Consider the following 15,559-nt stretch of genomic DNA (forward strand, 5'->3'; position numbering starts at 1 on the left):
CATAGACTTGCTAAAAATTGAATTGCGATTTCGTTAGCTTGAGCCAATATATAAAGCAACGTGCAATTTAACCCCGTCCGATTTTACAGAATGCTGCTTCGCAGTAGCAACATCTATATTGGTGTTTGTCGACGTGCTTGATCAACTACAAAATAACATGAGTGTATATATTCATATATATATATTTATCCCATTTATGAATAATTAGATCAATATTTACGACAAGGATAAAAATGTTGAGGGTGAAACGTAAATTACAAAAAATATTAAATCGCACAGCATCCAACGACCATGCGAACCCGCGTACCCGGTCCAATGAGGTACTTTCGCACGTCTCGGCTAATTTCCTAATTGCCAGAGCAAAATTGCACGTTGATGGGACAAATGACAAAATTTGATTTGCCTGTGGGATGACGTCATTTGCTGTCTCGCAAATTATCAAGCGTATCTTTTAGTCACGACGTTCCGTGAACAGTAATAAACCACCGATCTCGTTAATAAAAAAAAATGTTTAATGGCTATAATTTGTTATCAAATACTGATAACATAGATAATTAGTAACTGTGCATGGGAGACATATCAGTTCAGTATATTTTACAAAAATTCAATACCAAGCTCGCAATGTACCAATTTCCAGAAATGTGGATTCTGCATGTTTACAAAGATGCAAGTGCATAGGTGCATCCGTAACTTTGAGACTGCATTGCAAAGAATGGATACTAGTATAATAGGAAATGTTCATGTACCAAAAGATACGAAGCAAGATGAAACTAGGAAAAATCAATGATTTATCTCAAATCTGATAACCCAATGTGCAATCAGGATGAAAAATTGAACAAAAATAGTGAAATAATAGAAAATGATATTTTTGGCCCTTGAAAGGTATTAGAATTATTATATAATATTTATTCAGAATATATCATTGGTAAAGTCAATATGCATTAGACTTGCATTATAAAGTGCATATCGATTTTGATTCGATTAGGAATTTTTTTTTTTAAATTATGCATTCCGCAAGCTATAAACATTTCTACTTAAAATCACTCTTCGAAAAGTGAATGGAGCGTGCTTTTAATTATTAACAAATATGTTCAGTTTAATAGGGAGTGGGTTGGTCGAATAAAATTTTTAAGCGTCTTTCCCTGCAATTTCAAAAATTTCCTCAGTCACTTTACTCGGCGAATGCAATTACTCTCGCAGTGAAGTAACGCAGGTAGAGTAGCTGCAGGAACTTTCAAAAGCGGCTGGACGGAGGTCTGTCGTAAATTTCTGAAAGGACCTGTACGAGTGAGGCTAGAAATATTTTATACGCGGTAAGGCTTGGTTATTTATTTTTGACATTATTTTACCTACTGTTCCAGACGCATCGCATTAATCGCTATTGCATTTCTTGGATGATGAATAAAAAATGCATTTGCGATTTGCACTCCTAGGAACATTCACTTTTTAATTGAATTTTTATTTATATTAGTAATCAGTTGAAATTTCGCAAAAATAAATAATTTTCACTACGAGTTAATTGTCTGCTAATTTATTAAATTTATCAAAATCATTTCGCAATGTATTACTAAGCTGTTGTCTATTGTTGCAAAATTCGGTTTGGCAAGCCATCAAACATTTACTTAAGGGGACAGTCAATTTCAATATGGCCAGTACGTCTTATCCGACGATTTGCGAATGTTGACTTAGTCATGTAATTCAATTAGTGCGACGACTATATAAAATAAGATTCTGTTGATATCCCAGGGGAGACGTCTTAGGCAGTTTTGGGTCAGGGATGGCAAATAAAATTTTGAATCTAATGTTATTCGTGCGAAATTTCGATAAGTGGCTGCATTCAATTAGTCTTTATCTGCCCGCAGGAAATTACGGTTTTCACCAAATTCACAGAGTAATCGATATACGCATTGATCGAACCTGTATGTACAGGGTGATTCGAAAGAAAAGATGCAAAAAATAAATTTGCATATTTTACCTAAAAACCAAACTGAAATAAACATATTTACTCAAAAACTCTCTTGAGCCATACGCTTACACTTATTCGCAAATTTTTGTGTGACTTTTGCCAAAATTCGATTGAAAACCTTTCAAAAGGGAATCACTGCGAATTCTCCAGAGCTGATTTATCTGGTTGCTACAACTGCCTACAAACACTGGCTGCATACAACACATTCGCGATGAATATTTGCACAGTACTCCACTTGTAAAATTTGCATTGAAAATTGACGAAATTACACGTGTTTCGAAAACTGAACATTAGTCACGTTTCCAAACGTGTATATATGTGCTATATTGTTTATACGAAGCGTCCCGACGTGGGCGTCGTTGGTCAGCGACTCTATCCAACCCCCCAATCCCAATCGCATTGAATTCATCTGTGAAATTTTGAAAGCTCATCTTTATATTATGATTGATTCACCCTGGAGCTTAAAAAACTATGGGAACCTGAATTACCCAACCTCAATGACGTAATATATAGGATATCCTATTTATATCCATTAACCTGACCTTTGACCTTAATATTTCTACACTACCGGATGAACGTCAACATATTTTTTAATATTTTCCTAAAACAAAAGCTGTAAAACAAAATTTCAAAAGTTTGAATTTTCTCCCGGATTGCAAGTTTCCTCGTCACGATCCTCGTTTGTTTGTCATGTTTATTCGGGACATTAGGTATTCACGCTGTGGTTTAGTTTACTCTACGTGTCCAGCTTGTTTTCCGGTAACAATTTGACAAAGTGAAGTTCGAAGCTTAAAAAATTGCGAAATATCCTTAAAAAAAATTTTCGGAAATCCTTACTTTTTGCCTTTTCACCGTTCAAAATTGCCAGTCACAGTTACACATTGATACTTGCAAAATTTAACTTGGAAAATCAAAAGCTCTCTAGGGTCTAAGTGAAGCTTGTAGTCTCAAGTGTTTGAAAAGCTCAACCTTCCCGTTATTCCCGTGTATTTCTAGCGTCAGTAACTATATATATACATATATACACACACAAGTCTGATCCCAGAGACGACTGGCGCACGCGGTTGGATAATTAAACGCTAAAGTTTAACTGTTGGTGAGATTCGCGAGGCTACCAAGTGTCAGCAATCTCGGTAGCATCCACCTTGGGAAATTAGATAGTCCGGTTAATCGAAAATGGAAGATTGTTACCGAAGGATGGATCAATCTCTGCAGCAATGAATTTAATTGTGGTGTCAAGTAATCGACGCATCTCTATAAATTCCCTCCCGTATCCACCATATAAAGTGGACACAGTATATAATAAAAACAAAATAAGATAACGTCTTTATCCCATAACCCTAACACCAGCACAAATGACTATTCGCCAGTGGTCCACGTGGGACTCCTTATTCTGCTTAACACGTGCTATTAATTAGCCGCACCTTGATTGGGCTCTGGAAATACGTCTTTAGGTAAGTGACGTAATCCCAAGAGAGACCGAATGAAATTTATTTAAAAAATATTTACCATTGACTGTACGTATAGCCCGGGGTGTCGTTTTATCGATTTTACGGTAGAAAGCCGTATTTTCAAATTTCCCGCCGCTACGATTAACCTAGAAAATTTACTCACCAACTTTCCAACCGTCGAAATCTCTTCCGATGACTTTCGAAATTACGCGATTACACTAAAATTGCGAGTTCTGAAATTCACGGAAATCGAGTCTCGTAGAAATGTTCAAAATTGCATTTTCTCGTTAAACCGGCAATCCTACTCGTATGACGTTCCCATGAGTTTCCGCGAATGCGAAAACTGACCAGTGTTAACAGCACGTATTACCGTTAAGGAAAGACTCGTTAATCAGTCGCGCGTCGGAGTCAAAAGGTGGATTCGCAATTTTCTGTTAATTCTAAGCGAGTATTTTTCTACGGTTACAGACATCCAGTATGGCTGCGCTACGAATATTAATTTGTATTTGCTATACGTACTTTGGCGGTTGGTGTTAAATTCCATTTTATCGTTAACGAAATCCTTTGTTATTTCTACGATGCAATTTCCTGGCTTATGCACGTGGAATGACAAATCAGTGAGTGCATTCATTTTTCGTATTGCATTCCGCCCTTCGAATTTCTCTTCTGCAGATTGAACGTGGACCGAACTGTGTTGCATATTTTATTTTTTTATTTAACTTTCTTCCTTTTTTTTTTTATTAACTTCCTTTCCGTGACATATTAAATTTGCTATAAAAGACATTTATGGAAAATTGAAAGACAACTGGAAAAGCAGGAAATAAAAATTGCACGATGTCAGTGCCACAGACTATGTCTTGTTTAAAGATAGATATTGGAAATCGTTACTGGTACAAGGTTTAACTAGGAATGAACGTCAATCCTTGCGAGACAACATCTGTAAATTGACTTGAACTTTATTTCCTTAAATATTCGTGAGTCATATTTTTTTTAACTAGAATATAAAATACTTTTCTTTCCAAAATTCAATTTTATCACGCAATTATTATACCATTGAATTAACAAAAATTACTCAAAAGCTGTTTCATGTCTACTTGGCTATTAGAGCTTTTCGTGGTTCGTGCTAAAGTCCCTTTTCATACCAGAAACGAGTAGCTATCCCTCGAAATTAGCCAGCTTGGTGAGTAAATTAGTTTAGCATGTATGATAATTGCTTAAATGATCATACGAACGTGTGGAGAGAAAGATGAATGAGTCATTTCATTTTTGTTAATATGACGTATATATGCGTCACATATACATACGGATATATCCCCAAAGTACCCCCCAGCAAAAAAAAAATATATGAATTTGGAGTATAACTGTTTTACTTGAAGTCTGTATAATATTTCGTATAAATTCATCGAATTTCTGGAAAAAACAGAAAATCAATTATTTCAGAAGCTCCCAGCATCCCGTATTTTTCATCAAGGGATGCTTGGTCGCAGCATCATTTTTCGTGAGAAAGAAAGAAAAGAAAGGATATCTAAGGTAGAATCGACAGTAATAGGATATATTACATAAAAGGTAAGAGGAGCGTGCGAAGCCCGGGAATATTTGAAAAGGGAGATTCGCGCGAAACCAAGTGACTCCTGTGACAAGGAGTACTTTGGTTCTTTGTATTTTTCACCTTTTTTTGCTTTTTTTTCTCATTTCTCGTGTACCGCAAAGAACGATCTCACCAATACATCTCACTATCTCCAAACGGTAATCGCTGTCCAAATAAAATAAAGCTGTACCAGGCGTTTCTAGAATTCCTCGTGGAACGAAAGAACGACCTAATTGCAACATAGACAATAACGAAATTAATCCAAGGGAAAGCTCGTTAGGGGAACAATAGGATTAGACCGTGCTTGTTTGCCGAAAATCCTATTCTCTTTGAAAAATAAATCTAACGTGTTAATCTAAGCAGTGATAAAGAAGGCATTACAATTTTTGGGTAAACATTTTTTTTTCTCCAATTTTCTTTATAAACCTCACGCATGAAAACCAATAATCCACGTTACCCGAAAAGAGTAGAAAATACATTTTGCGTATAGAAAATTTAGCATTTTTTTATACAGAGACTATAAATACTGTATGAATAAAATTGATAATACTTGGAATCGCTGGTGTCGTGGCGGTAGATTTGAATTGTCTCATTAGTCCTAGACTAGGTGAGGTCCTTTTTTTTTTCAAATAATATTTTTTTTCAGTTAAGGGATGGGATTGTGGAAGATGACTTTACCAAGGTTGGTGTTTCCAATTTTCATACTGGCTACGCCTCCGGGGTTCCATTTACCTAGTCCTATAAGGGGCGAATATCCTTTTACATCCCCTCCGCGTAGGTTCGTACCACTATCGTGCTTCCGTCTGATAAAATATTTACATTGGTAAAAGCATGCAGAAATTTTACTTCCTTTGGATACATCCTTGACCAAATTCAAAAAGCCTCTTTTCTATTATTCATCGATACGCGCGTTTCAGTGAGTTATAAGGACAATCGTATTCGCTATTTGTGTTCATTTTCGTCATGATTTTTGATTCGCAATATGCTTGTCGTTTGACAGAAAATTGCATGACAAGTTATCGAACCGCGATAACTGATCGCTGATAGTCGATTGGAGATGAAAATAGTGTATTTTCAAAAATAAAAAATTTCGTCTCCATTTCACCAAAATTTCTATCTGCATTCAATATTTATTTAAAAAACCCTACAAGATATCTTGGTGTGGGTTAAAGTTGCAATAAAGACAAATTCAAAATCTAAATATTTATCAATGCACATTAATAATTTACCAAAAAAAAGTACATTTCCTGCATAGACTACGTTCGTTTTATAAAAAATCGCAAAAAATTTGCACATGCAAAAAAGATCGTTAACGCGGGTTTCATACCGGAGTGACATTCGCACTAAAACACGTTGCGCACTCCTGCAATGCTCAGAGGATTTATTGCAGTTGCACGCAATGCACATCCTGTGTGCAACTACGAAGAGTGATGCACTACGTAACATATAGGAATTGTGTACAGAAAAAAACTGATAAAGGAATTTCGCCTGGTTCAATAAATTTTGTTGATCAATTTGATTTTCATATTTGTCATATTGAAATATGAATATTTACAGAGAGATAGAATTAAAAGTAAAAGTACACAGGTGGTAGGATAAGGAAAATAATATTTAAGTGCATTGAAAATTTGGTAAAAAAAAATTTCAATATTCAAAAGTTCATCGATCAAAGGGAAGACAGAAGAAACTTTTTAATTACAGCAACCCGAGGACTCTCTCGAGCATTCGACTTTCGTCCCGAGTAACAACCCTTGGGATTTATCTATCCACCCTGACTGCGTACAGAATTTATACCGGCCGGTGGTCCCTTCTGGAATCGCCGTCCGGCATAAAGCGTAACAAAACCTTCCCAGTCAGCTTAACGACGAAAGATATTTGCTTTAGTGGTAGAAAAATAAAACAGGCTATTTATGAATACAGGCTTAGTAACTATAGCACTGTTATGAATATTTGATTTTTGGAAATCAGCGATCAACGAGCTGATTGAAAATTTGTTGCTATTTTAAAAAATATATATATATATATATACCTCGTGATAATAATGTGCGGGATAAAAAAAGTCTAATTATTTAATAAGTCAGCCGTAATTCAACGTGACTTAACGAGTGACCGTATTTCCCAAATGGTTTACCGGAGTTACGTGCAGGGGCCATGTGGAAAAAGTGGTTTTTTGTTAAAATGCAACTCGAGTACGATTTTTACAAATTTAGTTGAATTATACAGTCATATCCTTTTTATCCTCTCAAGTTTGCGTCTCTTTACGAGAAAACTTGACAAACTCGAGCGAGGACGGAAATGCCTGAGGATGCTTATAAGAGTCTCTCATCATTTTCAACAGCCTCTCTAATTTCACCCTTCGTTCCTTTCACCTGTAATATTTACACTGTCAAGGCTTTTTCGCAAAAAAACTGTAATCCGATTAACATCAGACGCAATAGAAATCGCGATTTTCAATGAAATTCCGAGCGGAGTTACATAGGCGTACGAAGTCAATAGTAAGAAGCTGGCGCCATCTGCAGGTAGATCGGCAAGTATTACTCTACGTGAATATTCCGAAGTTACAACCGAGTACCAACCTCCATTTTATTTTGAAAATTAAAATCCGGCGTTTCCGGTAAATCGAAAAAATGCTTGTCCGGCCAGAACCACCGGAAAGAACTTTTAGTGAGGATGTATCCTCGCAGTAGTTACGCCAATGCATCCCGGCCAGACTCATTGCTTATTTATTTGTACAGTCCATGTAAAAAAAAAAACCCATCGCGTTTATTCGTTCGTCTCGCTCTTGCGCGAGCGTGGCGTTAATGCACTCGAGAAACTTTTGCTAACTGCACAAATATACTTATGCTACTTATGTGGTCTAGTGGGAGTATTGTCGAGGGGTTCTTTTTTACCCCAAAATACATAAAGGACCCAAGTACTACAAAGGTACGAATATAAAATGTTATTTGGTTTGACTTTATTTGCAGCGTATCAACGGCTCATCGAACAAAGCATATGAAAAGTTACGCGTGGATAAAATTAGTAGGACGAGTGCTTCGCATCAAGTGCTTTTCGTTATACTGATGCTTAACCAAGAAAGGGGTACCAATTTAACTAAGCTAACTATAAGGTAGCGTGTAAACATTAAGGTCAGACCTAAAGCAACGCTATTGCGTGATTGTGCAAAAACTTTGTATGTATACATAACACAAGATACAATATAGCTTTAGCACTTGGTATAATGAGTGTCGAAAAAACGAAAAAATTATTTTTGACATGAAACTTTTTGGCTGATCTAATTTTTCAAGCGGTTAATTATCGCAGGTAAGAATAAAAAAAATATTCATCTATTTTCATGTCAGCGACAGTCGTCCGTGAATTACTCGACTTGGCTTCTGATACATTTTGACGATGACTGTATATTCGTTGAATTATCCAAAAGTAGCAGAAGAGTCAGTTTGCGCGACAAAGAATGATAGGTCGTTCTCATGTAACTACCTTTTCAAATCGACGAAAGCAAATCTCATCGAGGCGACGCGATAAGAATCAAAATTCGCTTAGAGCTTGCTTACGAAAATGTTGAATTCGCATGTCTCTTTTAAAAAAAATCTTTAAATGCGTATTCGCCCTAAGGTCTTGGAAATCAATAGATCCAGTGACTTGTCGATTATACTTAATACAATTGACTCTGAATTGAAGCCCCGTGTTAGCACTAGCGATAGCAATATCCGATTTCCAATTGCGCGACGACCTTAAGTCCGATCCGCATTGCCAACTACAGTCTAAGCCAATTCGCATGGGTCACTAGGACTTCGTATAATCAGTATCTCGAGGGTTCCCCGCATTACTTGACTACTCAGTAAAATTAATTTGCATTAAGCTGCGAAATTAAAACGAACATCGTCGTAGCCTATATAATTTCGAGACTTGAAAGTGAAGATTTTAATTCGGCTAGAGTGATGCAAGGTGACGTCACTCGTGCTTATAATCCAAAAGCTCCACAAAACAATTATTTTCATATTTGCTCAAATAATACGGGCGTCACTGATGTTTACGAATAATTCCGATTCACGTACCACCCACGTCTAGACGTGCCAAGATAAATTTACAAAACGTTATCAAAATCCCTGGTGAATATAAAAAAAAAGCTACAGAGGTAATACTCTGAGTATGTGTAAAAAAGAAAATCGATACCTTTGCTCTTTATTCGTCACACGTAACCACGACGTTACTGCGTTCAAATGATTACGGTTGTATATGAGCACTAAAAAAAGCTTTCCACCCGTTAGTAACAGCCAGTCAAAAGCTTTTGAGCTTTCGCAGGTAATGCGAGGTAAACGCGTTACTGGAATTATCCTCGTGAATACTTACGGCTGCATTGAGTGTATTAAATTTTTTTTTCACCCACAAATGCCCTGCAAATCTTATATTTTATGAAAGAAGAGGATCAACTTGAATATCAAATAAACGTGTTAAAAAGATAAAATTAAAAACGTAAATGCTACGTTGACTTTGTGTCATTCCACACCATACATATTTTGTGGTATAATTGGTATAATCATAATATTGATTTTTTTTTGTAAAATTTTTACTCTAATAATTAAATCGTTCAATCGATCCCTCTCCTTCCTGCAAAATACTTTACACCCTATAACACTTGTGTGTGGTACTTCCGGTTGGAACAGACCCTGTCCAAATTAACAGGATAAATTAATTTAACAATACATAAAAATAACAATTGAGCTAATTATATAAAAAATAACATAAAAACACTAGCTTCTGCAAGTACTCGTTACTGTGTAAGTTCCACTTGACTTATCAATTAGTTAATACCTAATTACAATAAATTATCTGTACAGAATTGCTATGATAATTCATTTTGTCATTATAATTAATATAACCTAAATGCACCGTACTTTGCTATAGACCATTCAACAGGTATGTACACTTCAGGTCACCAAGTGTTCTTAAAGTGCATTAAACTGACCCCTCCCATTCTGATGCAACAAGATGCGCTCTAGAAGTGCATTTACGTTAAGTCTCTTTGCTCAGATACCGAATATGCATATTGCATACACACGTATGACACGTATGCCGCGAGTTGTGTTATTGCTGCCACGTGAGATACGTACGTAACTCTTGGCCAAAGCAAATGTTTTATTTATACATCATTCGCAGTTGCATACTCAACGCATTTGCACAGCAGCGCCGTCCCGGAAGTTCTGTTCGCTTGGTAATGCCATTGGGTACTCATTCATTCGCTGTATTGCACTTTCGAATGGGAAACGCATCCCGGTAGACACATGTAAATGCGATGCAAAGTAGATGCAACAAAGTCGTCACATCGTACGGTGAATCAAGAGCACCGCGGCCGCATGAATGAAGTCACTTGAGAGTCTGACGGCATCCGTTACATCGGAGGATCCATAAAACAAATGAACGATCCTCTTGAAAAGCTCTAACACCTCGAGAATCCATGGCTGTTGGAAAAGGAAGTTTTTACCCAGAAATACGTGCCTGCCCCTCTTTTTATTCAAATATTCCAATTTAATAATCAGGACCCACTTGGATAATTTAGTTGGAGTTGCCGAGAGAGAAGAGTCGATCGATCTTACGAATTGTGTCGATGGAAATCTTATGCAATTATAAAAGTTAATTTTGACTTTTTTTTGGAAACTTAAGGGATGCTAAGTAATAAATTTGGAGATAAAATATTTATGTTAAAAAAAATTACTCATGCCGAGGGATTATTTTCTTAGTCTAACGCGACACGTCAGGTGTTCTGTGTAATTTTTGTATACGCCATGATACATTGCACGCAATAATTTGTTTCCGTTTTTTGCTGTGGATATATTCGTTGTATTCTTATCGTGGGACATCGTAAGTGTTGACTCGATAATGAATTTTTAATTTTTTTAATTCACATTAAGCATCAATCCGATTCAATTAGTAAAGCAATATGTTCAGCGTACTGAAACAATTGATTGTAAATCTAAATAAGGCGAGTATGTCAAATAAAGATCCATTATCAAATAATTGAAGAACTTGAACCTTGGAGAATTCAACGTTTTGAATATTTCAACTGATTTTAGAGACAGGAGTGGTTAGGAGCTGACGAAGTAAAATTTCATGTCATTCAATCCCCTTGGATGATTATCTGAATAATGTACCGTCCTACTGAATTTCACATTACATCATCTCACGAAGTGCCTGCCCCACCTGAAGAACCCATTGGAATTGTCACTGATTGATGGATATTATTCAACACTCCTAAAACCATAAGAAACAAGAAATTTCGCAAAGGCATTCTAAGAGATTGCCCAGCATTGAATGTATTGAATCTGAAAGGATGGCAGCCACCAGACTGAATCAAGAGAAAACGTTGAAAGAGGCAAGAAGACTTTTAATGAAAGACGCGAAGGAAAATGGGGAATTGGCAGGAATGAAATGAATTGAATACCTATTCAGAACTGTACCAATGCTTCTCTGATATTTTGTATAAAGAATACTACCTGAAGAAATAGTAAAGAATAGATACGTTAAGTAAATAAGTTGAAAACAAAAAAAAAATCTTTAAATTACTGTACTTTTATCGCCGAGGTGGCAAGGAACATAACAAAGAAGTATTCGAAAAAGTTTGTTTCAAGCTCCTATGAAAAATCAAGAACTGGCTGTTTCATTCGTCCTGGAGGATATCATCGTACTACCTACTTATATGCTTTAAGCAAACGACTCTATACCCGCAGGTACCTACTACTTGTTCGCTACCTCATTTCTTTCTGATTTCCCAAGAAAACTCCTGTTTCTCTGAGAGATCCTCATGGATTCCGCTTGTCTAGATTACATTAGATTTTTAAATTGAGTTTCACCAGACAACCATAATCCAGAGTTGACCTAAAAAATTCACACGGTGGATAAAAGCCATTTTAAACTTCACCCGCGCCCTCCCCGAGACCACCGAGTAGTTGTTTATAATTAAAAAAACCATAAATGGATTTACTTTAGCATAGTTTGCCCCGTAAAATATTATTGATAAATATTGAAATCGCGTTTAATAAATTTTTTTTATTATATTACCTAACAAAGCTTACGTGCTTTTTTGCTGTACAATTACGTACGCATTCCACACATGTTAATTATAATTAACCATAGCCACGGTTGACATCTCGAACCGGATATTTGTGGTCTCTCAACACGCAACACGAGGCTTGATTAATCGGAAAACTACCAGGGGGTCCTTGTTAGTTCGTTAACGTGGCGCATGGTAATGAAAATATTGAGATAAAAAAGTAAGCCACCCTCCAAGTAGGTAATTTTCAAAATTCACTCCTGCAGTCACCAGCATAGCTTCTGCCTGTGGGAGAAAAGACAGATGATAAGGATATAAAAAAAAAAAGAAGAAAATTTCATTACCCTCAAAAGTAAAATCTTACGTTTCTCTCGTTCGTTAAACAGCACGTTTAAATGATGCTACAGCGAGTCCCTTTGTCTTCGCTCCTCGTTTAATTAAACTTGGAGCATTAAAGCCTCAGGTAGGTGTAAATGCTTGGTGACGTAAGTCGCTCTTAAAGTGGCGACGGGCTTTAAAGTTTGTTGTTACCTTAACCCAAGGTCTGACGATGATCCAGATAACGCAGTAAGTTTTTGACAAAGATTTTTGGATTAGGAGAAGCTTTCGTAGAACTTGTCCTGACCCCAAATCCAGGTCCCAGGAGAATCACGAATTTATCACGTACTAAGTAACTACGTATACAAACAATGATTTTGACTCACGGGAAAAATATGATATTTTTGGAGAAAAAAATCTCAGCAGTGACTTCATCTTGGGGATACGTACCTGTAAAAAAATATTCATTGGCCACGGTCAATCATATATTCGTATCGAGTATACTCATTATTTGGATAGTAAAAAAACTTCATCTTCATAATTATCTACAGAGAGCAACCAGAAATGAGGATTGTCGTTAGGAATTTTTTTAGCTTTCTTTTTTCAAAAATCTAATTTCTTCCAGCAAGACAAAAGTATTTCTTTGTCGCTTAGCAGAAATTGCTTCTTGCCGAACGACTAGAATCGTTAGTCCGGCACCGAGGTAGCCAACTGTCAATTAGCAAGGGTGGCGGTCAACCCTACTTTCCACCCACATTCCCTGCCCACCTGGACGCGAATTAGTACTCCGATCGTAGTAGCAATTAACCTCTGGCCTTCAATCTGATAACGTCTGTTCGGTTTTAGAACAAGGGCTATTATCGAACGCTGTTATTTAAGTTCGGTCAGTAAATTTGGGTGAGATAAAAAAGGTCGGAAAAAAGCCACGTTGAAAAAGTGAAACAAAAGACTACAAAATAATTAATACGTCGGGCAACTATCAGTCGTGTCATTTTTTTATTTTTTCGCCGGTTCGCTGATTACGATCAGCGACACGTTACGAGGTCGTTTGACATTTTAAGTGGTTGTTGCATGCGTATCCAATATGCAGATATCATTAGCATGCATGCATAAATTAAGTGATTTAAAGATAATCCAAATATATATTACAAATCAAGTGCAATGCCTTTTCCTTATTGATATAAAATTTATTTTAAATAAATATGCTTCACTACTTTTCCCTTTCTTCCCCCATATGACACACGTGCAATTTACGGCTTCTAAATATGTTCTACATTCACCGTGCAATCATGAAACTTGGTGCAGTGACCATAAGCGTAACGTATGCTCGTATTTAGTTTAGCCGAGTAGTTACGGCGGCATTTTCGAAACTCAACAAAGTTCGATAGTTTCTAGTTGAATCACACTTAAGCTTTTGGCCTGTAACAACCGTGAAGATATTCTATCTGGTAAAGGTAGTTTCTTACCAGACCCAAATTTTGTTTTTTTATCAAAGAGAGTCAATATATTATTTTCAATTTATTTTTACAGACTTTACATGTGTTTTAAGTTTTTATTAGGCCTTAACAATCCTGAAGATATTATACCTGGAAGCGATTCTTACTAGACCCGCATTTTGGATTTTTATCAAAGAGAATCAATATATTATTTTCAATTTATTTTTACAGACTTTATATGTATTTCAAGCTTTTGGCCTTTAACAACCCTAAAGATATTCTACCTGGAAGTGGTTCTTACTAGAGCCACATTTTGGATTTTTATCAAAGAGAATCAATATATTATTTCTTTTCCAATTTATATTTAGAGACTCCATATTTATTACTCGCGTGTTACCAGTTACAAGGGGAGACAATTTTCTTCAAAAAATGACGTTTTGGGTGAAAAAGATTATACACCCACGACTACACTCGTGGGACCCATCCATTCTATGGCAGTGGAGGACAGAGTGACAGTCGAGGTGTCAACTTGTCAAAAGTACCAACGCTGAGAAAAAATAAATATAAATGTGTACTAGGAGAGCGAGCATGTATACATGCTCAAGAATCCAAAACGTGTACGAAACGTATGTACTTGTTTGTTAAGTATGAAATAAAAATAAGAGAAAGGCAAAAAACCAATATAAACTTATCCCCCAGAAAACCAATTACGTGTAAGAAGCTATGCCAAGTACAGAAATGCTGTGAATGCCTGTAAAAAAAAGAAAAACTATTGAAATAATATTAACGCCAAGTACACAAGTCACTGCCTATCTGCTTATTATATGATCCAGCACTAGCCCAACAATTTAATTGTATTTTCAAAATTTCCTATAACGTCCTCGCTACTCTTTTAGATAACCACTGCTTCTCGTACCTAATTAAGATTTATTGGTCATTCAATAATTAATAAAACTCTAGGTGATTCCTTATCGAGTTATACTTGGTGGGTCCATGTCAGAAATTCCAAAGTACTTACTTTGAACGTGCTAATAGTATTCCAATACTATATGTTTCTTATTAAGCTTTTACCGTGATTATTTTTGACGAGTTATTCCTAATATGCTCTATACAGGAAGTTGACGTTGGTGTTGAGTTTGAAGACTGGCATAATGAACGCAAATTTATATAAAGTAATGCACGCACGGTGATACCACTGGTAGCCATATTAGAGAGGATATAAAAGTTGATAAGTGGCCCGATTGATGAATTATATCAATAAGTGTTGTGACGTGATTTTTCGAATCACGGTCCCAAGGCGGCTCCGGTTACCGATACAGATAACGTTCTCGATTTCTGGTTCCCTTCGGGTCGCCAGCCTGCTCAGAAGCTACGCTCTCGGGTTGATTCGTATAGTTATGTCAAGGCTCTCGTAAGATTTCGTTATTGTTTAGTTGAGGTCGAGGTGCTCGAATCTGCCGTGGGGAGATAGTCTCGACGTACCGAGTTGCCCGGCAGAGGAGACGACCCGACGGAGACGTCTCCGCGGACCGGCAGAAGCCCGGGTGAGATACCGGCGCCCCGCTGGAGATGGGCAAAGGGCTGTAGAGCGGGCGGAGGAAGTTGCGATATGGTTAAGGGCAGGGGAGGAACCTCCTGCCCGAGTTAAGGATGTAGGGCCCAGCTGTCGCCCGATGCCCCCTGACCCGAGTTAAGGATGTGGTACCCAGCTGTCGCCCGATGCCCTGGGGAAGCGGCCGTGGAGGATCTCCA

At 36.9% G+C, this 15,559-nt stretch overlaps 1 protein-coding gene across 5 annotated transcripts in view; it reads right to left on the reverse strand.

The window, feature by feature from the left end:
- Nucleotides 1-15,559, reverse strand: part of LOC107271173 (chondroadherin-like protein) — a 54,752-nt gene that overhangs the window by 18,852 nt on the left and 20,341 nt on the right. For 2 of the 5 annotated variants that reach the window (XM_025088371.1, XM_025088372.1), the window contains 2 exons: nucleotides 12,418-12,821; nucleotides 12,062-12,338 (listed from right to left, as the gene is read on the reverse strand). The exons of the other annotated variants lie outside the window; for them this stretch is intronic. The gene's annotated coding sequence lies outside the window, so the exon portion shown is untranslated. The remainder of the gene's footprint in view (nucleotides 1-12,061; nucleotides 12,339-12,417; nucleotides 12,822-15,559) is intronic. 5 annotated transcript variants of the gene reach the window in all.

Source organism: Cephus cinctus, unplaced genomic scaffold, assembly GCF_000341935.2.
Source record: "Cephus cinctus unplaced genomic scaffold, Ccin1 Ccin1_scaffold0921, whole genome shotgun sequence".
In the NCBI taxonomy this organism is placed as follows: domain Eukaryota; kingdom Metazoa; phylum Arthropoda; class Insecta; order Hymenoptera; family Cephidae; genus Cephus; species Cephus cinctus.